The sequence below is a fragment of the Caloenas nicobarica genome, chromosome 6, assembly GCF_036013445.1.
Source record: "Caloenas nicobarica isolate bCalNic1 chromosome 6, bCalNic1.hap1, whole genome shotgun sequence".
Lineage (NCBI taxonomy): Eukaryota > Metazoa > Chordata > Aves > Columbiformes > Columbidae > Caloenas > Caloenas nicobarica.
Genome location: NC_088250.1, coordinates 22059538 through 22087369, shown reverse-complemented (window position 1 = coordinate 22087369; position 27832 = coordinate 22059538). Strand labels below are relative to the sequence as shown.

At 39.1% G+C, this 27832-nt stretch overlaps 1 protein-coding gene across 1 annotated transcript in view; it reads left to right on the top strand.

The window, feature by feature from the left end:
* The first annotated feature begins 563 nt into the window (after positions 1-563).
* Positions 564-27832, top strand: part of B3GALT1 (beta-1,3-galactosyltransferase 1) — a 198603-nt gene continuing 171334 nt past the window's right edge. The window contains exon 1 of the mRNA XM_065638185.1: positions 564-724. The gene's annotated coding sequence lies outside the window, so the exon portion shown is untranslated. The remainder of the gene's footprint in view (positions 725-27832) is intronic.

Here is a 27832-nt window from a genome sequence, read left to right as displayed (position 1 = left end):
CGGGCGCCGCGGGGATGTTGCCGGTGGACACTGTTTCAGCCCAGCGGGATTCTGCCGGACCAAGTATACCCTCTCGCCTTTTAATTTTTTTTTTTTTTAAACAAAGCGGCTCAGCGTGAAGTTGGGTGTCCCTGCGCACGCAGCTGAAGGGCGACACGCGTGCCCCACCGAAAGGGCCTCAGCCCGCTCACGTTTGGGCTGGGAAAACGCGCGACCGGCCCCGCCGCACGCGTTACCACCGGCAGCAGCCACCACCGGCGCTGAAAGCGAGTCCCGGAGAGACCGCGGCCCTGCCCCAGCTCCAGCCCCGCTCGTGTCCGGCGCGACTCGGCACAGCGACCCGCACAGCCCGGCCGCCGGACTGCGGGCCGGCCCCGCCGCCTCACACCCGCCGTGCCCCCCGCTGCCCGGCGCGGCGCCCCCCTCCCGGCGGAAACAGCGCTGCCGCAGGGGCGAGCTCACATTGGTCCCTTTCCGTCACACCTTCCCGCCTCCTCGCTGCTGCGCGGGCGGCGATTGGCTACTGGCGGTTGTCAGTCGGAGAGGGCGAGCCCCGCTGGTGCCCGGGCTGCGCTCTCGTGAGGCGGGCGCCGCTGCCGGGCGCCGCGGCGGCTGGTGCGGCTGCGGGCGGAGCAGTGATGCCGGCGGCGGGGCGGCGTACGGCAGCGGGAGCCCGGCACGGAGCGGCGCGCGCCCAGGCGGGCAAGGGCGGCGAGCGCGGCCGGTAAGGTCCGGCCGCGGGGAAGGCGGATGCCTGTCTCTGTGCGTGCCCGTTACGCCTCGTGCCGAAGGGGCGGGCGGCAGCGCCGGGCAGCGGTACCGGCACGGGCGGAGCGGCGGGCATGCAGGATGCCCGGGGCGGGCGGCATCGTCGGGCGCCGATGGGCCGCGGCGGGCGGGGATGGCGGGCGGGCGCGGTCCCCCGCCGCCCCTTGCCGTGCCCTTCGGCGCGGCGGTCCCGGGCGGGACCGGCGGCGCGGCGCGAACTTCGGTGCCGCCGCCCGCTTGGCGGCTGCCAGCGGTGCCCGCGGGTGCGGCAGCGGGGGGCGACACTAGCCCACCGGTCGGGTCTGCGGTGCTGCCCGCTCCTTTCGTCCGTCGCCTCGGGAGGGCCGGGGCTGCCGGGCGGTGCGGCGGTCGCAGGGGCAGGCGGCCCGCGCCGCTCCCGCTCCCGCTCCCACCGGCGGGTGCGCCCTGCCCGGGGAGCTCGCGCGGGAGCGGCAGCGCGGCCGCGCGCGGCGGGGCCTGGCTGGGCCGGGGCGGCCGCGCGCGGAGGGTGTCACCCCACGCGGGGAAACTAAGGGAGGCGGTGGCCCGGTCGCGGCCGCGGCCGGTATCTTAAAGTTGTTAAAACAGTTAGTTCAAAGAAAAGTTATTTTGAAGTAAGTGTGACGGCGGCGGTTGATAGGTGACCGCTGGCTCCCGAGACGGAGGAATCCCAAAGATGAAATCCCGTTAATCCGTGTGCGCGCTCGTTCGTTGTTCTGCAACCTGCTGTAATTTTAGTGCTAGAAAGTGATACCGGAAGGGTTTGAAGTGCTGTCGAACCTTGCCAATTTAGAGAAAATAGCCCTTAGATGCTTTTTATAGACACTAACGTCAACATTCAGACTCTTGGTCATATAACATTTTAAGGAATTGTTAGGATGCTCCCAGACTTTGTGATGATGGACCTGATCCTTCAGTCATGGAAATAAAGAGGAGTTTTGACATTGATTCAGTAGGAAGCAACATAGGATCCACAAGTAACCGTTGAAGAGAAGGTAGTTTGTTATCTCTTGATTAGGTCGGGCATTTTAAACATTGAGAAACGTTGTTTGCGGAAAACATAAAGAGCGTTTAATTTGATTCTGTGTTTTCATTCTTCTGTAGCTTTAACCTTCTTTCCCTACTTTCTACGAGTGTATTGATTTGGTTCTCTCTTGGTTCAGAGCATTCTGATACGTTAGTCCAGTTACAAGGACACATTCAATCATGTGATATAGAACGTGCTTTCAGAATTTTTTAAAATCATGTGATAGATGGCAAGGATGAACAGCGTAAGCCCCATTGTTCTTCGGAGAGCTGAAGCCCAGTTTTACAGCTGAGGGGAGGGCACTAGTAAGTGTAAAAATGTTTAGTGTAGAATTTATAACTGATACAGGTTAATATTGTTCCCTCCTGCCTACTTATCCACTAAGTAACATTTTTGACAGAACATAAATTGCTAATGAAATTTCAGCTTGTACACCACTGAATCTAGATAGGTCCAAATAGATCCAGCATGTCATACTGGCAAACTAGGTTTTCAGCAACCTTATTTTGTTAACTTAAATCAATGTCTTCAGAGTATTTTAGGTCAATTGAGAGGGCAGTCCTGATCCAAGTACGTTGCACATAGCCATGATGCAGTGTCTAAGGTGCACTCAGTTGTGCCAGTCTGGCTCATACCTCACCTGTGTTTTCTGTACGTGCTTTCTTAGGAAAGAAACCAACGAATTTTTGTGGTGGTTTTGTGGCAGACACCAGTGGAATTTTTTCAGATATTATAGGCTGAAAACACCAAGTCGGTTTGTTTGTTTTTTCCTTGTGACACCAAATTTTAATCTAAAAATTGAGTTTATGAATGAGTAAACTGTAGAACCTACAGCACATGAGTAGTCTTCATTTGTGATACGCATTTCACTGGGATTGTTCTCAGGAGGATGTGCATACAGGACAATGTATGCCACTGTATTTGCTACACAGCCTATCTTTGTCTTAAGAACTCTGATGAAAAAAGAGTAGTTAGGAAACCTTTTGTAAAAGATCGAAATATTTCAATTTTATGTCTTCAGAAGGGAGCTTGATTCAGTGTTGATTTCTTTTGTTTGTCAGTAAGTAATTAATGAACTTTTTGGAGCAGGGATCATCCCACCGCTAAAGTGAATATAAATGTATTAACTATTTACTTGTTAAAAATATTCATCAGCTATAGACTTACTAATATTCATAATTATTATCATTATATATTAGACATACCTAGTTAAAGCTAGAGAATGCAGAAGTCTTGCATATTGTTAGCTTGCTTTTCATAGTTTTCTTTCACATAAAAGAAAATGAGTCCATCTGTATGCTTCCCAACTAAAAGGACACTCACTAAAATAAATAAAAAAACCAAAGTCTTGGATTTTCTTGAGCTGCTTTTGTAGTAGTGATTTTTACAGGGAAGTATTGCTGTATGCAATATAGTAAGAAATCTGAGGCAGTTAATCCTGTCACATTCTCCAGCCTGCTGCCTATTTAGTTGCTTAGATAAGAAGGATACTAAAATATTATTGATGTAATTTGCCATGAGGAGTAGGAAAGTTATTTCTTTTGATACAGCTAGGGAAAACAAGAAATAAGTACTTCTGTACATTTAGTTAAACCACTGAGTTACAGAGATCATAGAAAAGATGGATGAATGAATGATGCATCTCCTAGTTGTATTGGATCATGCAAACAGTACACAGATCTTTTTGGAAAAGCTAATGCTGGTTTAAAATACTGATCGTAGCAGTTAGCACTCTGTCTCCAGCAAACACAGTGACTGTAAACGCTGCGGTATGGAAGCTCTGTAGAATTCCAGATAAACAGCAGTATAAAATGCCTCCGCATCCAGGTGTTCCCTTTGTCACTTACTCACAGGCTTCAGATGTTTCCAAATGGTGACAGTATCTGCTGCTGCCTAATGTTGTCATAGGCAGATGTGAATGACCAACATGCTCTTCTTCAGCTCCTGTGAATCCTTTCCAAGGGAGTTAACAAAAGGTGCTCTTAAACAGGACATGGGAATTGAGCTCCTGGTGCTGAGGACACAGCTCTTGAGCAGAGGGAGAGGCGTGAAGATGGGCGGGTTGTTCTTTCGCTGATAGGCAGGCAGGCGTAAATGTGAGCAGAGCTGTGCAGACTGCTGGTGTGGTGGTGGCTGAGATCAGCTTTCTAGAGTTCATCCAGGGGAAAGAAAGGATGCATGAGTCTCTCTGAGCCTTAGGCCTGCTTGTGAGTAGTATTAACACAGAGATGAATCAAGGTGTGATAATGACTTACAAATCGCATTTACAAGTACAGCCCTCTTCTTGTATCACTACCTAAAATGGAGAATTGCTAGGTATTTGCAGGTGTAGTGGGGAGCGAGCACTTGCTTTTAACACTCCTGCATTCTGATTTTTCTAGCTCTCTGCAAGGTAGCCATCAAAACTGTACTTATTCCTTTAAGAATGAAAATGTATAATTTAATGTATAACATAATGATCACTACATGTATCTATGAAATACATACTACACAGTCTTTACTTCTGAATAACAAGAAGTTACCGAATACTAGAAAGGGAGCTAATGGTAAGAGTGAAGTGAGTGAAGTATACGCTATACAATTGAAACCATGTGAGAATTCTGCTGAGCTATATTTATTCATTTCTATGGAGTGCTGCCAGCACACCTTCTCCCTTTGCAGAAGGTGTTCTGTATTATCAGTAGCCTCAAAATATTTCAGTTATAATATGCCTATTTCGCAGATAAATACTGCCTGTAAGAGAGGGCGGAAAATACCCTATAGATACTGGCGTTGGCACTCAGTTTTTTAAGACTGCCATCTGAGTACCAGTAAGCTCTAACTCTTACTATCTTTTGAGACTTGCTCTAGTAAAAATGGGAATGACTTACATGCCTAACCTTGCCTCTCTTTGAGCCGTTGTGCAGTTCTGCTGTTTGAAGGGCTGATGTTTGTTTCTTTTGTCCCTCAGCGGGTGGCTACATTTTCACTGAAATAGCCGATCCTGCTGTGGAACAACATCTGTGGTTTTGTGGGGGTCATACTGGCTGGAGTAATTCAAATATTTCCTCCTGGATCTGACCCTTATTTTCATTTAAAGATATAGTATTAACTTATTGCTTAACATAGGATATTATATGTTAGAATTTATACTGAAGGTCTGTTGTTACTCATATCTGACCTGTATCTTTCACAGCAGATAAGAAGCAAGGGTGTAACCTTTTTTTTTTTTTCCCCCCCCCAGAGCTTAGCAGAAGGTGTTAGAGAAAATTGAAGTTAAGAATATCAGAAAAGCTCTATTGGGTCAGATCTGTGGGCCTTCATACTCAGGGGTTGGTCTCAAACGGTGATGTTAAGGGATGCTATTTAGGGGTTGTACTCAAACCCAGCCAACTTATCTGTCTGTTCCCTTGTACTCTCCCCGTATACTTAGTTTTCATATTAGGGACAGTAGGTATTTATCTGCTAGAGCCTGTTTGTGGACCTGCCAACCAAGAATTGTCTTGTCTTGTCTTGTCTAAACTTGCTGATGCTCAGTACCTTCACGACTTCCTGTGGTGGTAAGGTCCAGAAGCTTATTACTAGCTTTGTAAAGAAGCACTTTAATCTTTTATAAACTAATGTCTTACTATTATAGCTTTGTTAAATGCCCCTTAGTTCCATTACTGGAAAATTTAGCAAGCAGAAGTTTTATGTTAGCTTCTTTAACACCTTCATGGTTTGATTGATCATATCTTGCTTCAGCCTTCTCTCCAACTGAAGAGCCTCTTTAGTCTCTTTTTCTAAGGCAAGCACTCCATCCTTTTAATATTTTGTTGGCCCTTCTCTGACTAGAGTCTGTCCTTGAGATGCAGAGACCAGAACTTCAGACACTACTTGAGAAGTGGGTAGATCAAGGCTGTATAAATGTGCTCTGCCTTGTTCTCAGTGCCTTTCCTCATGATGACCAATGTTTTGTTAGGTGTTTTAGTTGCTGTTGAAAACTTTTAATTCCAGGGAACTGTCAATAACGACTCCAAGATTTCTTCTCCAAGTCATTTGGCAGCATGGTGTGTGCATGATTTAGATTACTTTTCATTAGATGCATTAGCTTACATGTATCTACACTGAAGCTCATTTGTCATCTTTTTGTCCACTCCAAGTTTTGCAAGGTGCTTCTGGAGATCTATACCATCAGCATTAGTTTTGTGCTCAAAGGCATCTTCTTGTCTTTGTCCTAATTTTGCCAACAGTATAGTTCCTTATGAGTTTTTCATGTGTGCGTCTGATGTCTGAGAGGGATAAAAGTCATGTGGAAAATCAGTCAAGGTGTTCATAGATCTTAAAAATGACATGTATGTAACACATGCTTTGCTTTTTTGTTGTTTTGGGTTTTGTTTTGGTTTTGTTTGTATGCTTTTCTTTCTTTAAACCTCAGCAAACATGAGCTCAGAAGAATAACAGGTTAAGGCTGTGTCTAGAAACCCATACCAAATGAAAAAGAACGAAAACTCTGAAAGATGCCATTTACAGCACTTAATCCAACTGCACTGAATGGGGAAATGAGAATGGTGGTATATGGTGTTTGATCCACACTGATTGCTGTTAAAATGATGCTTAATTAAATTAATTAATTAAAATTTTAAAAATTGCTTAATTAAAAGAAGCTTTAAAAAAGAGATGTTTACTCAAATAACTTTGATGCTTTCCTAGCCTCTACGGATTCACTACAGAACAGTCTTAACTCCAATACCATCTAACTAATCATCCTCCATTTGTGAACTACATTTCATAGTAACATGAAAATATTAAGCAAAGGTTTTCCCCTCTTCTCTCCCAGTTTTATTAGAGGTTAGGCTGGAAGCCCACCATGTAGAAAGGATCTCTTCATGTTCCTTGTTCAAAAACAGGCTGGTCATTTGATATTCAGAGCATGTCACTTAGAAGAGCTGCTGCATTGCAAACAGCATTGAGAGTGAGGTTTAAAGAAACATTAGAAATGTATTGTTAGTGTGCTGCATTATTACTTGGTGTTACTTAGTAATAAATGTGGTTTCACAGCAGTGTGACTTCATCTACTGTCTGTGATGATCCTGTCTTCCCTTCTCCCAGTCACAATGACTCCATCCTTCCTAACACTTGCAGAACCACTTCAGCACATCAGTCTGGCAGAAGACAACTAACTCCTCCCTGCTGGCCACTGGTATTAAAAAAAAAAAAAAAAAAATCAGAAAACCACTTTCTGCCAGCTTGAGTCTGCTTCACAGAGGACATTATGAAGGCAGATGTAAGGGCTTCATAGAACTATGAAGATAAATGCAAGAGGAGAGCAAGATGGTTGAGAGGCAGCAGTTAAATTGCCTTACGTGCTTGTGAAACCCCAGCCTGAAGCACTATTCTCTTCCTTGATTTATTGTTGTTAAAGTACACGGCAGAAGTACAGGACTATTTTAGTAGTCAACCTACTGCTTTGTTAATTTAAATACTTAGCTTGAAAGATTATATTTTACATCCTTTGAAGGAATGCCCCAGCTGTTCTAGTGTCCATTCATGAGGTCATCTGCTGTGTAAATCTGGCTAAAAGACTGTGATACAAACCATAGTTACTTGCAGCAATAGGATTCTTCTTTCAGTTTGTTTCCTACCATAACACAGCTCACCAAAACAGCTTTTTCAAATTAGCATGTATTCAAGTATGTAACAAATATATCTACTATTTGAATTCAGGAACGGGTGGTTTAAATTCAGCTTCCTGATCTATTTAATCGGTGCTGTTTGCCAGAATCTGTAGCAACCAAGACCAAGGCATTTGTTTGCCACAGGAAGAGAATTTGGGGTATCCCTTTTGCGTGGTATGCTTGAAACTCCCTTAGTGCTACTTCATGGCAAACATGTCCTTGTGTACAGTAGCTGCAAAGTCATGGTCAGCTTTCTGCTGGCTGATGCAGCTCGAGATTAGTATAACGTGGAATAGTGAGTTCATGATAGCCTGTAAGGATGTCATGGGTGGACATGAGCACTGTTAATGTATAGTCTGTGTGGGGTTTTTTTGGTTGTGGGTTTTTTTTTTTTCTTCATCACTTTTAGGGCACAGTAGTAGTAGCTGATGAAATCTGTGCTGAATACATTTAGCAGCATACTGATGGAGCAGTGCGACTTACTCTGCTTATCTGCCTTAAACAGACTATCAGCATAAAAAGTGGAACTTGTCTTCCATTGTTTGATTATGACAATATCTTCTTGTTTTAAGATGTATGCAATCATTCATCTAACATTTTTATAAGATACTTCAGAATCATCAACCACATTTTAATATGTTCTTCCTTAGAAAAAATACTTTTGTGTAGGTAGGATGATATGTATAAAGGAAGCCACACTGCTGTGGGCATGCACAAAATATTCTAGAATACTTCGTTTCTTCTCTATACATTTTTTTTACACTTTAAATCTCAATAAATCATTTGGTCTGTTAGGCAGCTATTAAGAGTGACATTGGTACATTCATGGCATTTTACTGTAAAAAATTACTTTATAAAAGTTTGTTTAAATCTTTCAGAATTTGCAAGAATTTTCTATGTAGAAAAATAACAAATTTTGCTTGGACTTCAGACTTTTTAGTAAACCAAATAGCTTTTTCTTTTTGTCAAGCTTTTGAGAATGCTACATGTTTGTTAGAACACCTCAGGCAATGCATCTTCTCTCAAATGTAATCATAAACCAAATTTTGCTGTATGTAGTTCGCTACTGTATTTGCTTAAAATAAGCTAGGAAGTAACACAGCACTGCCAAAAGCTGGCTGAAAGATTCAGTTGTATAAGCACAGATGATCATACTACAGGTTTTCATCACATGAATTAAGCCTCCCATGAAAGTTTCCCACCAAGTTAGTGGCAACTAGGTCAGGCTGATTGTGCTGTCTCAAGTCTGCATATACTTGCTTGGGATTCACCTCGATCCTATCCATTTGTTAAAGAGCACGTTACTATTTCTCTTCTGTAATACCTGTTACACAAATATTTTGCTCTGTTGCAGCTCAGGTGAAAAAATGTTTTGCGAACTCTGAAGAGACTGGCCTACTTGCTGGAAATTTTCATGTGCAGATTTCACATTACTGTATAAAGTCAAACATTCCCATTGATAAATCAGGGGTTGAAATAGACTATAAAAAGTCTGGAACAGAATTTGAGCATCCAGTCTGCTACTGGTGTTGCAAGTTGGATCGTATTAAACATTTCACATGGAAAAGATACTGCTACTGGGATAAAATTTTATCCATATATTCTGTCTAGCTTATGAAATTAGAACTCAACTGGAGTAGAATTCAACACATTATGTCCTAGTTACAAGTAAGGAGGAGATCTTGAAATACCGTATTATGGGTATCTTACTCTGAATATTTCTCTGGAGAAAATACAAAATCTTGATAGGTGTGAGTATGAACAGAAGTGTGTGTAGAGGCATCAAACAAAAAACTAGTTAAACTAAGAACTAACTTCTAGAAGTTCTATACTGTTTATTCAGTAACATCCTCACTAAAAGGGAAATCATAGAATAACAGGTTGGAAGGAACCTCAAGGACCATCTGTCCCAACCTTTCTTGGCAAAAGCAGAGAGTAGACAAGATGGCCCAGCACCATGTCCAGCTGAATCTTGAAGGTGTCCAATGTTGGGGGATCTACCACTTCCCTGAGGAGATTATTCCACCACCTGATTGTTCTCATTATGAAAAAATTCCCCCTTGTAAATGAAGTACTACTGTTTGTTAATGGGCACAAATTCTAAACATAAGCAGACAACTCTGAAAAGTTCCAAACTAAGATGTTTGTGTGAATTCTTTTCATTTGTAGAGAAGAAACCACAATTCTTCCTCTTTACAATTTGATATTGATGTCACCTGAAGTCTTCTGCAAAGTGAATTTGGTACTGCACCTCACATTGTAAAATTGCTCTTTATCATTTGACAGAATTAGACAGTGCTGTAATCTCAGGAATGCTGATGACAAAAGTATGTGGCAAGAGAATTTCCTAGTAAAAGAAAAAAGCTCACCTGCAGGTTTTTGGAGAGGAAAGTCGTGCCATAGCATCAGCTGTCCACTTCCAGGCATTTTGTCTTTTCAGTTTTCTGAAACAAAATTAATTAACTTTTAGAAAGTAAAACATACAATGACACATTGCGAAATGGCTCAATAAGAATTGCACAGAAGATAACCATGTCATAAGTAATAGGTTTTCCTCTGAGCATGTTACATTTGTATTAGGTGTCAGACTATGCATCAAGTCATAGTAAAATGTGCGAATGTGGATGATGCAGCAGAAGTGTTGGGTCATATAACAGGGAGACCATCCCAGTAGGCTTCTGCTAGGTTTTGACTTTGACTGCATGTTACCTGATATTCTGGAACTAGTTTAGAGCCTCTACTATCCAGGATTACAGTTAATGCTGTTCTTTCTAGCAAGATACCAATAACGGTTCTAACTTTTACAGAGAAACCCAAACTTATTTTTAAAATTGTTTTGCCCATCTTTCAAACTCTATCAATTTTTATATTATTGGGCCAATATGACCTATAAGCAAGATTACACTTCTATAACATGCAGTTGTTTGAAAGTAATTTTTAATCACAGTTTTAACAACATGGCTTAAAGCAGCTGTATTAAAAATATTACATTTTTTACTATTTAAGAGGTATTTTGTAATTATCTTTAAGACATAGCATGTGTTTGCAGATAGAAAGAAGCGTCTTACTATCCTTTATGTTGAAACATCCTCTGAATAAAAAGTACACTGATTAATATTAGACATCAGTTTTAGTATTAGTTACATTATAAATGTTTTTAGTAGCACTTGTTTCTTTATGGTCTTTGAGACAGAGTTATCTGTAGAACGAGTTAAGCAGTTTCTACGCAGGGCGGCAGAGATGCTGTCAGTTTTGGCTCCCAGATTCCCTGTTGCCCTGAAGCCCAGAGCAGACTTGCTTGAGCCAGAGGTGATGAAGAGCAGCAGTCCTGGCTGGATCAGTTTCCAAGTCGTGTTCTGGCCACCGCGTGCTGTAACTAGTTGGTCCCAACTGCTAGAGAGCAGCTGGGAGAGCCAGCTGAGATCTCCTTGGTCTGAAAGTGTTCTCAGACACGCAGACGTACGTGTGTACCTGGTAGCACATGTACTTGCTTGGATGGGTGAAGCTCAAGGGTACTACAGTTTGGTCCCTTAGGAGCCTCAGCCAGGTGGCAGGAGCCAAACCTGTGTTGGTGCTGAGGACACTACAGAATGAAGTAGCTGTTCACTGGCTTCGCGACAGCTCGCTTCTCTGGCAGAGGGGAAACTTCATGCACCTGAGGACCAGCCTAGCATTTCCACAGTGAGAAAAATGCTGATCAGAACTTTAGTTTAATCTTTTCTCAATTCAAAAGCCTTCTAAATATGCAGTACCTACACATTTATTCATGTGTGCCAAATTGTTAATGCGTTAGGTTGTCTTGTGTACTGCCTGTGAATTCTGTAATTGCTTTGGGTTTGCACATGTTATTCTTATATGCCAGGATTTCATAACCCACTGGATGACCTTTTTGCCTGATTTACTGAGAAGGGCATAGTATTAATAAAGGTAGCTCTACTTTGTTATCTGATGGACTATTTCCATGGAGAAAAATAAAATTATTTGTTTGACTTTTGTATATTTTCAGTGTTGAAAAATAAAATTATTTTAAGCTTTTGAAGGTGATGACCCTGTCTTTCATATGTAATACAATAAAAGTTGTTGTAGTCTTAGCTTCTTTTGCTATATAATAGCTAGATAAGAATTGTCATGGTTTAACCCAAGCTAGCCATTCAAAAGCACAACAGCCATTTGCTCACTCCCCCAACCCCCAAACAGGGGAAGAGAATAGAAGGGGAAGGGAGAAACTCGTGGATTGAGATAAATACAGTTGAATAAAATTACAAAATAATATTAATATACTGATACTAATACATATATAATGGACAATAAAATAAAAGATACTCAGTGCTATTTCTCACTAATTCTGTCCACATCGTGCAGCCACTCCCGGGAAGAGGGCGAGCACCCTGGTCCCAAACAGCCGGGCCTGGGGAAAAGGCAGAAAGGCCCAGAGGCTGCTGCAGAAAGGATGAACTGAAATAAGCTCCCAAACAGAACTCCTGAATGGAATTCCACCAAAACGGAGCAGAAGCAGAACAGGTCTCTGTCTCTCTAGCTAGAAAGCCTGACTCTCCTTAAATATGAAGCACGACACTAATGGTGTGGAATATTCTTATTGATCAGTCTGGAGGTTAGTCAAGGTCTGTCCCATCTATTCCCCCTTCCCAGCTGCTTCCCACCTGTGCACAGAGCGCTCAGGAAAGTCCTTGGCTCCCAGACAAGAACTAAGATGATAACAAGCTCTTACATTCTCATTGGTCCAACTCAAAGACACTGAAAAGTTACTTGAAGAAAAGAACTCTGTCCTGGGGTGTTATTTTCTCATTCTCAAACTAAATCCAAACAACAACCATGCAAGCTATGAAAAAGAAGAAAATTAACTTACTTTCAGTCAAACCAGTAGAGAATATAGTTACTGCTACATGGATAATAATATAGTTACAGTACCATGTTATCTCTTGGGATATTAAAATTTATGATCGTTCTTCTCTGTCTAGAAAGACAAAGATAAATAGTCTTCGAACAGTTCTGATAGGTGGTATTACGAAAGATAATTAAAAGAACCATGGTGATAATGCGGGGTTTAGAAAATCTGTAAAGAACCCCAGAGTGGTTGAATTGAGGACTTAAAACTGGAAAAATACGGTTTTTTTAAACTAGTAAAACTTAGGCTGGACATTTTTCAATGAGATGCAGTGACATGCTTAAAGACAAATAGATTTTCTAACTATATAAGTAATATAACAATAAATTGTAATGAAAATTCAGGAGGTGTTCCCTATGAAGCATAGCACACGTATTTCATGTATAGCCAATATGGAAGTGATTAAATTGCTTTACAAGGAAAAGTTGGTACCACTGTAGCATATAACAGGCTAATACTGCCTCTATCTGAAGATGTATTGTCTTGTGGTAATGAAATATTGTAATAACCTTGCCCACCTCTGGAGAAGAACCTCAACTGCAGCTCTCTGGAGTTATTCTTCAAACAGCATTATTATTCTGCATAAATAATTTTTATGCAAGGAACAGTTACAATAAACAGAACCATACAGATGAAATGACCATATTAAATGTTAACAAATGCATAAAAGACAGGCTAATATACAAGTATGTAGATGGAAATAATTTTTTTTTAAAGTAAAAATAATTGATTGCCAAGTGAGTTTGCCATTGAAGTCCTTATCCAAAGGCCACTGGACTAACTAGAAGTGATCTCCAAGACCTCAGTTAATTTCAGTCAAACTTGAGTTTCCCCTCTTCCATGAGAGTCAAAAGCCAGGACTTCCCTGAATTTCAGTTAATCCAGTTTTCAGGATTTAGGTAGTTAATACACCTTCAGTGCATTTAACAGCTTTCTCTTGAACACAGTGTTGTGAAGATTTATAGTTTCCTTTTCCCCAAAAAGTGCAGGCTGTGGGTTCATCAGGATACTATCTGTACTATTTCATGTTTGTTTTATCAGGGCTTAGGAGGACTTTGCTTTTGTAGCATTTGTTTACTGTCAGGAACACCTTGCTCAATTTTTGTACTGTAATGGTTCTGGAAATAATGAGTGAGAAACCAGTGAAAACTGTGAGTTTGGGCTAGAAATTTAAGTTGGTAGGATAGTTAGTATTAAAGTTGACATGCATTTTAAGGTTTTAAAGGAGTTTTGAATTCTCAGAGGAAAGGGAACTTTGTTATTTAGCTCATTCATTCATTTTTTTTTTCCAAAAACGATGCTTTCCAAGCAAAACAACAATATTCTCTTCTCCATTTAGTGTTCCAGCCATTTAATTTTCATTGATATTAATAGGAGTTTTGAATGTATATCCAAAGACAGCACGATTTAATATTTGAGAAAGTAAAAGAGATGGTGGTAAAGATCAAATGAATAATATTTTTCTCAACCAATGTTAACACTTTTCTAGCTTTAGATAAGGGTTAAAACTGTGACACTTATTTCTATCTTCATATTTAAATCTTGAATTTTTTTTTTCCTGTTTTGCACAGCAATTTGTATACTGCACTTGGCTTTTTGACCCAGTTACACCTTTCCTTCCCAAGCTGCTTTTCTTTTATTTAACAAAGGGTAAAGAAATTTGCATTTTAGAAAAGGAAAAGAAAGTTGAATAAAATAATTGTATGCTGTTTTTACAAGGATGGTTTGAGGGAAGAGCAGTCCTAGGAAGATGGTATATTATTATTTTTCTCTGAGTATAAACTAGAAAACTTTTCCAGTTTTTCCTCTTCTGATCCATACATAGGAAGACAGGCTATATGCATATAGTGCTTTGTGCCTTTCAAATATACAACTCTTTAATCATTTGGAGAGTAAGTATAACCCAGTTATTTCTTGTTATGAAGAAATACTCAACTGTACAAAAAGGTGTTACCTAGAAATTTTAGTGCCTGTTATTAGCTTAAAGGGGAAACAGCTTTCCCTCTCTTCTTGCTATGTTATACCTTGTGTAGTGATATGACAGTTAGTCCTTAAGTCATTAAGATTTAGACAGAAGACCTGACCTTGCAGATCTAAAGTACATAAATCTCACAGAAAAGTCAATAGGATGTTTGTTCATAAAAAGAGAACCTCGCTGAACTAAAGACTGTACTACTACTACTAAAACTTTGCATCAAGCTTCAATTCATAATACCGTATCAGCTACATCATATTGAACATCATATGATCATATCATATGGAAATGCAGTTTGAACTCCAATGTTTACCCAATAAGGAAGTGATGAATACGTGGCTCTAGTGGAAATGCCATTTTTTGGTGCCAGGTAGTTACTCAGTGACACTGAAGATGATTACTTTGATTCAGGAATTTGGCATGTCATTTAGCAGTGTTTGAGCTAGGATGTATTTCAATGGCATTTTATTAAATATGCCAATTTCTGTATAGCGTTTGCCTTCTGGTGGCAGTGACATTATGATTTTTTAAAAAACACATATCTGCTTCACAAAGTCAGATGGTCTGCAGGACCACGTTCTAAGATCATGTCAAAACTTCGCATAAACTTGTATGTGAATTTCATTTGCATTTTTTTCAAGGTCAGTTTCACTGAGGGATATTAAGGAAGATGCTTACAGTGTAGCCCCATGCAGCATATGGTATGCTTTTCATCAGAGAGGTATCAGTCAACAAAGGTGTTGTTTATTGTCTGGACAGATTTCAGTCCCTTTAGAGGTCTGTAACAATTGCAGAGATAGACAGAATTTCCTAATGGGAAAGGTTAAGTCTGCTCTGCTTTTGCTATTTGCTGTTTGAATTGCTGTTGTCTGTGGCCAGCTAACAGGTGCTGTTTTCTGTCCTGGAATTGCTGTCTCTTGGACCATCCACAAGGCTGCATGCCAGTGGAAGATGATATAGATCCTAAATTCTTAGCCTTTATAAGATTTTTGAATTGAAAAAAACGTACGCATATACTTATTTTTAGACCATTTGCAACCCAAGCACATATGTTTCACAGCATGATAGAAAGGGTACAGGAGAACTGTTTAGGCATGATTATCAATTCTGGAAGCACGAGGGCTATGTGCCTTTTAGAAAATAATATTGCATATGAAGTGTTTTTGAAAGTGTGCAGTAGGGGTTTTTCAGTTGAATTTGGTAGTGGTGACAAGTGTTGACATCTGTAAAACATGAGCTGGTCTCTTTATCCACAAAACAAACATAGCACAAGCAGCAGCAAATTAAACTAATCTCCTCTGTGGCAATGTTTTTATTTGTCTTTTATAATTCAGTATCAATGCCCACTGAGCAAATTTATACACAGGCTTTGCTTTTTCCTTAGTTACTGCCTTCAGTTAAAGGTTGTTCAGGGTTGACTTTAAATTGCCAACAAGTGTGACAGCAGCACTGCTTTTATTTTTGATGTGGACCAAATATACAGTAAACTACTCTAAATGAACACAACTACACTGAACTCTACTCGGTGTGCAGAAGATATCCAAATTATTCCTGTACTAGAAGCAATATAATCACAATAGCATGAAGCTCCTTATATGTTAATTGACTCAGCTGAGAAAATACAACTGTGTAGGAATAGTATAACTCCTCAGTTGAGTTGTCTGCCTCTTTACTGAACCCAGAGTCAATCATGTGACTTTTAAGGATTTTGTAATTTTTATGTTGAAGTAGAAGACAACAGATCTGTTAGCAGACTGCCTGTAACTTTTATTTAAGCTTTCTTCAGTGTCTATTGCTTTCTTGTATACCAGTATTATATAAAGACATCAGGAGAGAAAATATTAATGAATATTATTCTGAATAAAAGTTTCCCTAATGTTCCTTAAAATATTAGCTGTTCAGAAAAAAGAATTAAGAGAGAATGGAACTGTAATCTAATAAAGAAGGCAGAAGTTAGTTTTGGAACATTCTCTATCCTTTTGGAAAAGTCAGAATTCACCTTATACATCATTAAAAGAGGATATTGCGATTTGGTAGGGTTTGTGGATTTTTGTCGGAGTTTTCTTGTTTGATTTGGGGTTTTTTTACCATCTAGATTAAGGAATTTGATTTAACACTCACTAATGTCATTTCAGCTGCACAAAAAAAATCAGCGGTGTATTCACTTGCTTTTCTTAAGGTGTGAACCTTGTAGTCTGTTTCAAAAAAAAGCACCTCTTGGCAGTTGATGGTATGCAGCGCTTTACATGTACATACCATCTTTTAACCAGGGTTGTTTTGGGTTTTTTTGCATCTTTTAAGTAAGAGCTGGAAACCATTGCAGTTATATACAAATGTAAAATGGTGCTTTAAAAGTTACTCCTTGGACATCTAGAATTTAATAGATTCTGTATGTACCACTGTAGCATGAACTCAGTGTAATTCTGTTTGTCAGCAATAGAACTTTCAAGTTCAAGAGGTTGTCTCAAATATAATGTGTATCTTGTATATTTTTATCTTGTATATTTTATATATATAGTTATTATTATTACACTGTTAAAAAAGCTAAACCTTATGCATGACTCAAGACAGACGCCAAAATCTAATCGTTGCAGATGCTAAACTGTGGTGGTGTAGTTAACACTGGTGAGTTATCAGTAAGAGACCTCCTACAGTTGAGCCATGCTGGGAGGCCAGAGCAAAGAGGGTGGCTTGACAAAACTGTTGCAGAGAGCCTGTCTCGTCATCACAGGTCCTTGGGTTTTCAGATACTGAGGGATTCAATCACTAGGAAATACGCTTTGCATAATGGAAGATCAGCACTGTGTTCTACTCTGGCTATCCTCGTCTGCAGTGACTACCACCATGTCAAGTACAACAGTCTTATCAAGGTAATCGAATCCGGGAACCTAATCTAATCAACCGTAGAGCTAAACCCAGAGTACAAACATGCCTGAAGTTACCTTGACATTTTCTGTTGTGAAGCCAAATGAATGGTCCAGATTCAAAAAATCTGGTACCAGGAGGTATCAAAGATGCATCATCCGCTCCCATCTTCCCCTGTTCAGCAATTCCCTGGGTTTTTTTTTTTGGTAATGGTTTTGGTTCACCAACAGGGCCCCACACAGCAGTACAACATTGACTAAATGTGCTAGCTGCACCAGCCTGGATAACAAGAGAGCGCTAAGCTTGACTTTATTTCCCTGGGGAAGTTACTGTCTGCTGTCATAACCTTTGCCCTGGCAGAGTGGGGAATTTCCTAAATTTTGATGCTGTTTGTTGAAGATTCTGTTCCTGTGTGAAGTATTAATTAGCTGTTATTACTCAGTTATTTCCTTTAAAATGTTTTATCGTGTGTTAAATGAATACCAATCTTACAACTGCTGCATCTTCTTATTCACTAGGTGCGATTTAAGCATGAGGCTAGTGTTTTTAAACAAGGAGTAGTAATTTCTGGCTTTCTCCAAATATTAACTTAAGTTCATTTAAATAGATTTGGGGTAACACAGGAAGCAATAGTCTACTTAAAAGCTTATAGTCCTTTGAAAATATTTGCAAACCCATTCAGTATATTAATGGAGTCCAACCAAAAGACTGTCTTTCTGGTGTTCCACAAAATAAATCCAGTGTCTTCACTCTTGCCAGGATGCTAGGAGTTTCATTTCCCATATAAAACAGATTTCTAGCTCATGACATAATTCTTGTATAAATGGTTAGTTTTTATTGGGAAGATATTTCTCAGTTTGGAAAAATATTTCTTTTCCTTAGTGCTAAAGTTATTGAGGTGGGAGGTTTGCAAGAGAAGCTTCAGTATCAGAGCCCAAACTAGACAAAGGGCTAAAAATGTATCTTAAGGACCATTAGTCAGAATAATTTGCGCTGACAGTAGCCAAGATTGTTTTATATATGAAGTTCATAAAACAGCAAGTTGGTTTCTTTAGCTGGGAAAAATACATAAAGGGGTACGTTTTTGCTGCAGTTGCTAGGGAGCAGCTTATACTGTATCTGTGGGATATAATGGGAGTCATGTGAAATGCACTATGCTGATAACTTATCTCAAACTGGTTAGAGCTGAATATTACACTGACAGAGCATATCTCATTGTACAAAATAAGAAGATGAAATGGATGCTGTTAGTAATGTTAGGTGACAGAGCCACTGCGGTGTACCAGGTACAGGACACATTTCAGCAGGCTGTCAGGAGCACGTCATTCCCACGTGATTTGTAGGCGAGGCTGTGATTAGGTGAGCAGAACATTAACACATTGGCTAGATGGGAGAAATGAACAGACCTGATGAGGAGGCGGAAAACCTGTATTTTGATCGACGTGACAGATCTTGAATGAACAAGGTCCTCACAATTCCAGCTCATGTATTTTTAAGACAAGCTCATTGGCAGCAAGTCTGTGCTGCCAGTTGCATGTTGTTTAACAAAATGAGGATGGGCAAATCATAGGGGGATCTGACGGACCCTACTGCAAAGTGAGGTTGCCACTGCATTTAGAACAACAGCTGTTTAGCTATGAAATGTCAACATCTTTAATGGAAACCTTTATAATTACTTGGTTATAGAACTTAATTATTTTCTTTCAGAATATGTCATATGTGAGATTGGGATTACTTTTGTTGAAAGCACAGCCTTAACAGTTTGGTATTATTAAAACTTTAAGTGTAATACATGAATTATACAACCATAACACTGATATCTTATTTTCGTAGTATTAAGAATTTTCAAAAACTATCCAAATACTGCTAAAGGTTTCCATTTTAATATCATATTCAAAATTTCACAAATATTTTTTCCTTGTTGAATCAATACAATGATACTGTCTTAAAGCTTAAATTAATTGCTTCACTTCTTTGAGCACTGGTGCAAGTTTCTCTCACATACTGTACACAGAGATCAAGCATGTTTTCCTCAGCAATTACTGCATTTGTTCAAAGTGAATTAGAAAATCAAAAATGTTAGGAACTCTTCTTAATTAGATGATTAAAGAACCCGGCAAGCAGTGTGATGTTCAGATGAAAACGAAAGGTATTTCTTAGCATTTGGAGGCCATGCTAGAATTCAGATAGAACACTAGTTGTGCTGTGCAGTTAAACTGCCACAAAAGGGTTTGCAATTCTCTTGGAATGCTGGATGGCGTATGTTTATAGTTCTCAACCCGTTTTATCTTTCCAGGCTCAGCCCCTCACCTTGAAGGATGCTTTCAATAAGAAATCTTACTGTAAGCTGTCTAAAAAACCAGGATGTTATTCTTGAAAGCAATTTGAAACCCATTGGACTTGGCCTTCGCAAAACTTTGAGAGCAGAATCTTGACTAATGCACACTATCAAAATGCAGCTGAAGTTAATTAAGTTATGACTGTATACCCTAGCCAAACATTTTCCCCAAAAAACTTCATATTTATGCTTTTGCAGACTAGGAGCTGCTCCAAACTTTTCTAAGCATTAGAGGTTTTCTTCCTTCTCTGCTGAACCTGGAGGTATTTGATTCTTCCATTTAGCCTTCTTCCAACAGTTTAACTTCTGTAATTTTTTCATAAAAGTCCAATATTTTTTTTCCCAAAGTGATCTTTTGGTATTGAAGCAACACCTCAGATTGATTCCAAAGGCTGTTTCACTATTCAGAATTTGTGTCATGCCACCTTCTGAATAGACTTGTTGATGTACATTTTACTGAGAAACAGTTACTTAATTTCAGAAACACTCCTTATTAACTAAAAGGCAGAAACTGCCTTCTGTAACGTTTTATATTTTTCTCTTATTCTCATTTTCCTTAATTGATTTTTATGTGTCTTATATTATCATAAGGTTTAATTATTGCTATATACATTTACATGTTTTTCATTTAGCTCTTTGCGATTGCTATTATGAATAAAGCACGTAAAACTAGTAACTCAGAAGAGGATTAGACACTGCAGTTCCTGTTCTATAGAGTTCCCTACTATCCCACCTTCATTCTATTTTACTTCTGGAATAGCATAACAACATTTCCAGTACTAATACAAAGAAGAATGTTTTGTTAAGAAACAGTCTAACATCTGGAAACTTTTTGTCTGTCTCTTAAAATATGAAGTATGTTGTTTCTATTCCTTCTTTCCTCCCAGTCAATTTACCTGTTCAGACCTGGACAGGGAGCATGGGGAACACCAAGGCAGAGTCAAATACGTTTGCATTCCTTGGTACAGTGAAAACCTCTTATGTGTGTTTAAAAATATCTACTGTTGTGAATCTTCCTGAGATTTCTTTCAGCTGAAATGGTTGGTACTTACAACAAGATTGTTGTTTTATCACCAGTAATGATCCTAATACTCATATAAACTGTTTCTCAAAATCCTTGGAAAGTTAGTATAAAAGCTAGCTAGGACTACGAGATTCTTATTATGCATTCTTTCTGCAGTGTTAGAGCTGCTGGAGCAGTAAGAAAACCATTAATTGTAGTTGATTTTGTAATTTGGCATTTTTCAAATCTTCTTTCCTGCCCTGGATAATGCCTATTTTACTTAAAACAGCAGATTGGAAGAGAAGTTTTGTGTCTCTACTGTGACTTTTTTTAATTAGAGTGTGCTCTCGAACTACCTTAACTCTATGGAAATGGTTACACATTTGTCTTTATGAACCTGAAGCAGAAGATTTGATCCAAAGTACTGGATCCAAATATCCAACATCTTAAGGGATAGAAGGGGCAAAACTTGGGAAACCTAGAACTGGATTAGGAATGTTTAAATGGCACTGATGTGTGGAATGTGCACAACCAATCCCATCTGGATCTTTTGGCCATTTGAATCAAATTCTGTCTTATTTTTTGCTGAAGTCCAGCTCTAGTTTCTTAGTATGTAATTATGAAAGTATATAAAATTTTGTTACATCTTGTTAAAATACCCCTTTTCAATCTGGAAATATCAGGTGACTTTTCAGATGTTCCCAGAGACCATACTCAGTCTTTTATAATGATTTTTTTTTTTTTTTGGCTGTGACAAAAGATGTGATTTTTAGGTAAATAGCTCTTCCTGAAGGGGCATTGATATTGAATTGCAGTCAACTGATACTCTGCCAGAGTTAGTAGTGGTAGTTATATTCACAGAAGTCTGGTACAGCAACGTAGTTTAATTTCTGAGATAGCCATATAACAATGCAAAAGGGAACATTTTTCAGAGGGTCACATTTAATTTTAGAGCCACTCTATTTTTATCAGTAGTATTACATGTAATAGTATTACATGTCATGTTGTCGTTATAGTATTCTTCCTTATATGTATGTAATTTGGATGCCTTTGTGTGAGGCAGTGTAAATATAAAAAAGGAAAACAGCCCTTTCTCCAAAGCACTTAAAGTTTGCCGTCAATGATTCAATCTACATTATATATATAGATGAATTATAGGGTATCTCTGAATTTGTAATTTTTGCTGTCAAGAAAAAACATGTTTAAAGGAAAGGAAATATTTTCTAGTAAGCTGGATTTTTACAGACCTTAGCTTCATATGTGATGGGCTTGTTGACAATCCTCTTCTTTGTCTCTACCTTGGAAAATCTCTGAGGTCAACTAGGAATTCAGCATTTCATCACAGATACAAACTTTGTAAAGTCAACATAATTAGTGATGTCTTGAAGACTGTTTACAATTTGTCTTTGCACCTCCAGTGTTTTTTCATTTTTAAATACCACTTCGAGTTGACTGAGAAGAAATACTCTAAAACACTACTAGTGGAAAAAGGATGTAACAAATAAACATATTAGCAGTAACGTGTTTTATACAGTAGCTACCTATTAAATTGATATTTACATGTGCTAGTTAAGTGTATTTATATTTTGTGGAGAGTGAAAAGGCTCAGTCATGCTTGCTTCTGTGAATATGGACTGGGGGAGGGAAGTTTGCTGGGTTTTTTTCCCTGAAAAAAAAGGGGGGTGGGGGGGAGAATTAGAGAATTACACTCTGTACAACATTGAGATTTTCAGGCCCTACAGAGGAAATGCACATAGCAATAGTAGTGTGTTCTAATTTTATCATTCACTGTACTTCTTGGCTTGGCAGTGAGCTGTTAAAACGCAGATATTTACAAGAGGCAAAATGAACATCTATGAAATCTCTATTTCTAGACCAACAGTCACCAGAAGTGTAGGCACTTACATGCAAATGCTGAGCCCTCTCAGGGAAACGTTCAGGAATTTGAGGTGTGGCATCAGGAAAACACTGGAATATTGCTTCTGCTCCCTTTGTCCGTATAAGTATCTGCAAATACAAATACGTAGCTTGTTTGGCTGCACGGGTAAATTGAACAACGTTGGGCTGATAAAACTTGGATCGTCAGCAATAGTCCTGTAGGGAATAACAGCGGAGTTGCCGCAGTGTGATTATGCCACTGGCGTAACCCCCGTGTCTGAGCCACGGCTGCCGGTCAGTCAGGTTGGCTGGTTTACACCACACCTGACAATTCTTAAATGTCCAGAAAGAGCAGTTTTGTGACTAGTACGAGTAATTCAAAGCCATAATTTCACGGTTAAATTCTGACTCCTTGTGTTTAATGCTATATATTCTATATTCTTAATGCTGCGGTCTTCCCGATGAACCTACAAGTTTGCAGTCAAAATATATTCTCAGCACAGACAGCAGCCAAACTGCAAACAAAATCACACAAGTTTGTATGAGTGTACTGGTGGAAGTAGTCAAAATATATATAAAAAAAAAAGGCACGAATATGGTTTTGTATGTGTGTGCTGGTGGGATAAGGTTATGTAACTTTTAGAAGCGCTGGCATTCAAGCTGACAGTACATTTCATCATTCATCATGGGCATCAAGTTGATGAGAACAAAACAGATCATCAAGTGCTCATTTTATTTTATTTTTGTAATATGCTCATAATCAGGATGCAGTCTCTTTTCTCATGGGCTAACCAGACATACAAAATTACTTGCTTTGTCAGTATTATACTAAAGACATCTTTGTTATCCCAGTACGTTTAAAATGTTTCTATTATAATAGATAATAAAGCCCTCATCATTTCTGTATGATTTAAGCACGTGAAATGTCAAAATTTAAGTACTGCAACTGAAGCAGGATATGAAGAATTCTGGCAATGCCAGTTATTACTAAAAAGTTTTTCAGAATAAAATAGGTTTGTGGGGTTGGGTTTTTTTTCAGAAGAATTTCTAAGAAAAGTAAAAGAACAAGAAGGGATTTCTGGCATTTAAAGAAACAGAAATAAAGGCTCAGTTAATACGAATGAAAAATTTGCGCTATGTCTCACATAACCTCTGTCGAAGTGTCTTTCCCTGAAGTATAATCATAAAATGCCTATTTTTATATTTCAGTCATATTGCAAGATAACGGACTTCTGTATTTCAAATCTTTAGTGATACAGAGCTGTACAAATCCTAGAGTATCTAGGGAAGGAACCTGCAGTACCAAAAATCTAAATGCTTAAAGACGTAAGAGAACTAAAAAAAAATGAAATATTAGTCCTCTAACAGATTTTTGTAACCACAGTGGATAGCTGGCCTTAGTCTCTTTGAAAGATAAATATTTGTAAAACCAAAGTTCATAGCAGGGAAGACTAATTTGAAAACCTGTTTTGTCTATTTATGAGTTACTGCCACTGAACCCCTAATTTTCACTGCAGCATTTGCCCCAGCATTTACACCCAACCTTCAGATGGCTATAAATTGGTTATGCAAGTTGTAAGACAAATGATCTATAGGAGTGAGACAAAATAGAAACACTAGCAAATCATAGCTAAGGCCTAATAATCTTGCTCCTAGTCCAGTATTGCTGCTCAGCAAGCAAATACTACATTTCAAACATTAGTTTTGACTCATTAGAACTCCTTGGTCCCTCTCACAGCTCTGTTTTCTGAGAGAAAAGGTGCTTCTACAGTGTAATTCATTTAAGTTAGATAATCCTAGCAAATGTCTGGATTGTTCAAGAAAGAGCAAAAGTGCTATTGTTGCTAGATGTCTTTGTCGTGTTTGTGGATGGTTTCATATTGCATTAGCCGAGACATTTTTCTGGATCTTTCTGCTTAGCCGAAATCAACAATATAACAGAATAGGGAATATTACTTAGAATTAAAATTTTGGCATAATTAAACGTAAAAAATTCTTCTATCATACTATGTCTAAAAGGTGATGTATTTAATGTGATATTGTTCTAACTTTATTTAATACTAGCAATTTAATGGTTAACATACTGGATCCATCAAGGGTTCTCAGGGAATCACCTCTGAACTTGTTAGAGATCACAGTAACTTTGCACATGACTGGCAAAAGGTCCCTGTCATCCGTCTGTCCTGACAAGACCCAGCTGGTGAACGTGGCTGGCGCAGCTACAGGTTGTCTCCAGCCCTGTGAGGATCGAGGTGAGGTCGGCCAGAACACGCAGCTGCATTCCAGTCAATGAAGAAGATTTTAGGCTGAACCATGTTAAAGCTGCCTAGTATCAGGCTACCCAGGGAGTTGCCACCTGTTCCTGCCTACCCACATATTAGCTACTCGTTTTAGAGCCACAGACCTATGTAAGAAAATCTTTCAATGACAATTATAGCAAGTCTGAGCAGAGAGTGACAAATGAGAAACTTCCTTCAGCTTGCTGCAGTCTGGCACCAAGTTTTGAACCATGGTAGATTCCTGTTGCCAGCTACAGGGACAGTCAATCAGGCACGAAGTAAATGATGTTGCCGACTTCTCCTTAATGCAACTGTGAATGTAGGTAGAGTTGCAGGAGTTGCACTGCAAGCTGCTTCTGTTATGATAGTGCCCTTTGGTTGATGTTTTACACTCCTCTGGGAATGAAGCTGAGAACTCAGGGCTTTTTTTAAGTGATGAAGTTACCTAAATCAGTAACAATTAATGTCTTCTTAAATTAACAGTTGCTTTAAAAAGGAAAGTAAGAAGTCCTACTCAGCAACTGCATCATTTGTTATTCTTGCACATTCTAGAGATGCTGAACAGGTGTCATATCCTCCATGTGGGTTATGCTTGTTTAGTGCAGACTTGTCTTTGTTGTTGTTTCATTTGTTTTTATCTGCCAACTAATTTTAAGGAAACTTGTGATTTGCATTTCCTTCATAATAGATTAGGCAGGTAAACAACTAAGGGCTCTTTGCTCTCCTGAAGAATGGGACCAGTCAGATCGATAGCATCCACAAAACTGCCCAGTCATTTGCAGTTTCCTACTCTCCTGCTTACATGTTTGGTATAAGAAGATACAAGGTCAGGATGGAATACCAAAATTAATCATTCAAAGACCTTGATGAATAGAAAAGTGGTTTTTATTTGCCTGTTTTCCCACACAGAATGTGATGCAGTGAAGGATCTTTCTATAGTGCTGTATAGGGGATCCCTTCTTTGCCTGTATTAGGGAACTCAAAAGGTAAATGACAGAGTCCCTGCTTCCCTTTGCTAGGACAGGAGACTGGATGGTGTGTTGATTAAAATGGTGAGAGCTTGTAGTCAAAAGAGAAGCCTCTAAAGCCACAAACTTGCCATACATGTTTTTCCATACCGCATGTTTTGTGTCCATGTGTCTGGCTGGCGGACAGCCTGCAGACCACCTACATGCATTAATTTAATGCCCTAAAAGTTTTTTGGCTACACGTGACAGGCCTTCATAAAAAGTGATTTGTTCCAAACACTACAAGGAGTTTCTGTGGTCTAATCTGGTATGTTCTAGACATTCAAAACATAACAGAAGGAGTGTACTAAATATATATTCTGTAGTCCTCATCAAATCAGTTTGCATTCAGAGCCCCCTGGATTTAAAAAAAAAAAGTGTACACCTCTCTAATAATAGCAGTTTAATTTCATGTTTTTTCACCAAAATCAGTGGTCCTCCAGATACTTCTAATTTCAATTATGAAACACTGTTAATACCAATTAAGATTACTCTATTGCCATTCTCAGTCTCTGTTACACATCTGATGACAGAAAAGACAGCTATGAAATGTTGGTATTGTACAGGACTTCTTGGCCTTGCTGCCAATCCTTTATCAACCGAAGCGCAAAATTTTGGGGGTGCAGTTGGGCTTCTGACCCTTTGAGAAGGCACCTCCCTTTGACAGACCAAGCTCTTTCCAACCACAAGGCAAGAACCAGGGTCAATAGGTGTGAAAAGCAGTTGCCTGCAGACCATGGCCAGCAAGGAACAGGTTAAGCAAGGTTCAGACAGCAGTAAGGCGGAGAAGAAGAAGAAATAAAGAAACTGTGATGCAGCTGTTTGTTTACTATTAACCTCACCTAACAAATTGTCCTGTATAGAAAGCTGAAGGAATTAGTCAGTAGATTATTTTAGAAACCTCCAAAAAAAGCCTTGGAAAAGCTATTGCTTTCTACCTCTGCATTTAACATGTGAATTATTTTAATATAATTCTTTTTATTTATTCCTGAACAGTAGAGTACTTTGTTTAGCACACGCATCTTGATACAGAGGAGATAAAATTGCAGTTGACAAATGGATAAACATCTAAATTATGCTGTATGATTAGAAGCATTCGGATACTGTATAGAATGTCCAAACCATTTTTTTGTACAGAATGTTAAGAGCCCAGTAGACAGAAACTGTAATGATGATTGGTGCCTACAGGAGGTAGAATAATGCAGGCAGCAAATAATAAGAATGATCCTGGTCAAACCAAATGAATACGTAGCCTAACTGACTCTAGGGTAAAAAAAGAAAAAGTTTCAACCATTTTTATAATTTTGTTCTTCATGTATATGTCCTGGCCTATCAATCAGCTTTCTTTACCTGAAGCCAGCTGGCAAGTGACACCACAGTTTATCAACCACCAGTAAATAAGATGTTATACTCCAGAAAAATTCAATTCCCAAAACCCAGCCCTAAAAATCAATAAACCTCCTCCAGCTAAAGCATTTCTTATGAAAATTAAGTTTTTAAATACAGCTTTTTTTCCTCACCTGACTTAAAAACACAGATAAAAGCTAAAACGAAATTAATACTAAAAGCCATTGGAACTATGGTGCTAGGAACTAAAAATAGGTTTTTGATTTTCATAGACTTCAAACTGTTTTTTCATTGGGGTTACCAAATTATCTAAATGCAGTAAGAATGCAAAGATTTATTATACAAGTCCTTAAAAACTAAAACCATGTTTTGAATAGTTATAGTAAAACCTTATTCTCACTTTCCGAAGCTCCTGTTCCCATGTAAAAAATGAGCAGACCAGTTAATCTGTTATGAAGGGTTTTTCTACTTCATTAAGGTGTATTATAATACACCTAATAATTTCTTCTTTGTCAGTCAGTACCCAGCTGTGGTTTCGTTTGGAATATCAAACCATAAAGAACGAATAAAATGCAAATTAATCTTCATAGTATTTACATCTTTCCTTTTAAATATTTTGATGCAATCTTGTTCAGGAGGTGGCGGAGTACGGGCAGTCCAGCCAGGGAGGCAAAGGGCCCTGTGTGCAAAGAACCCAAAGTCCATGTTAGCTGCCAGACAGTGCAGATGCCTTTTCCACCTCCTTCCAGCACCTGCTCGTCCTGAAATATTTTCTTAACAGTCTGTTTAACTACACAAATAGT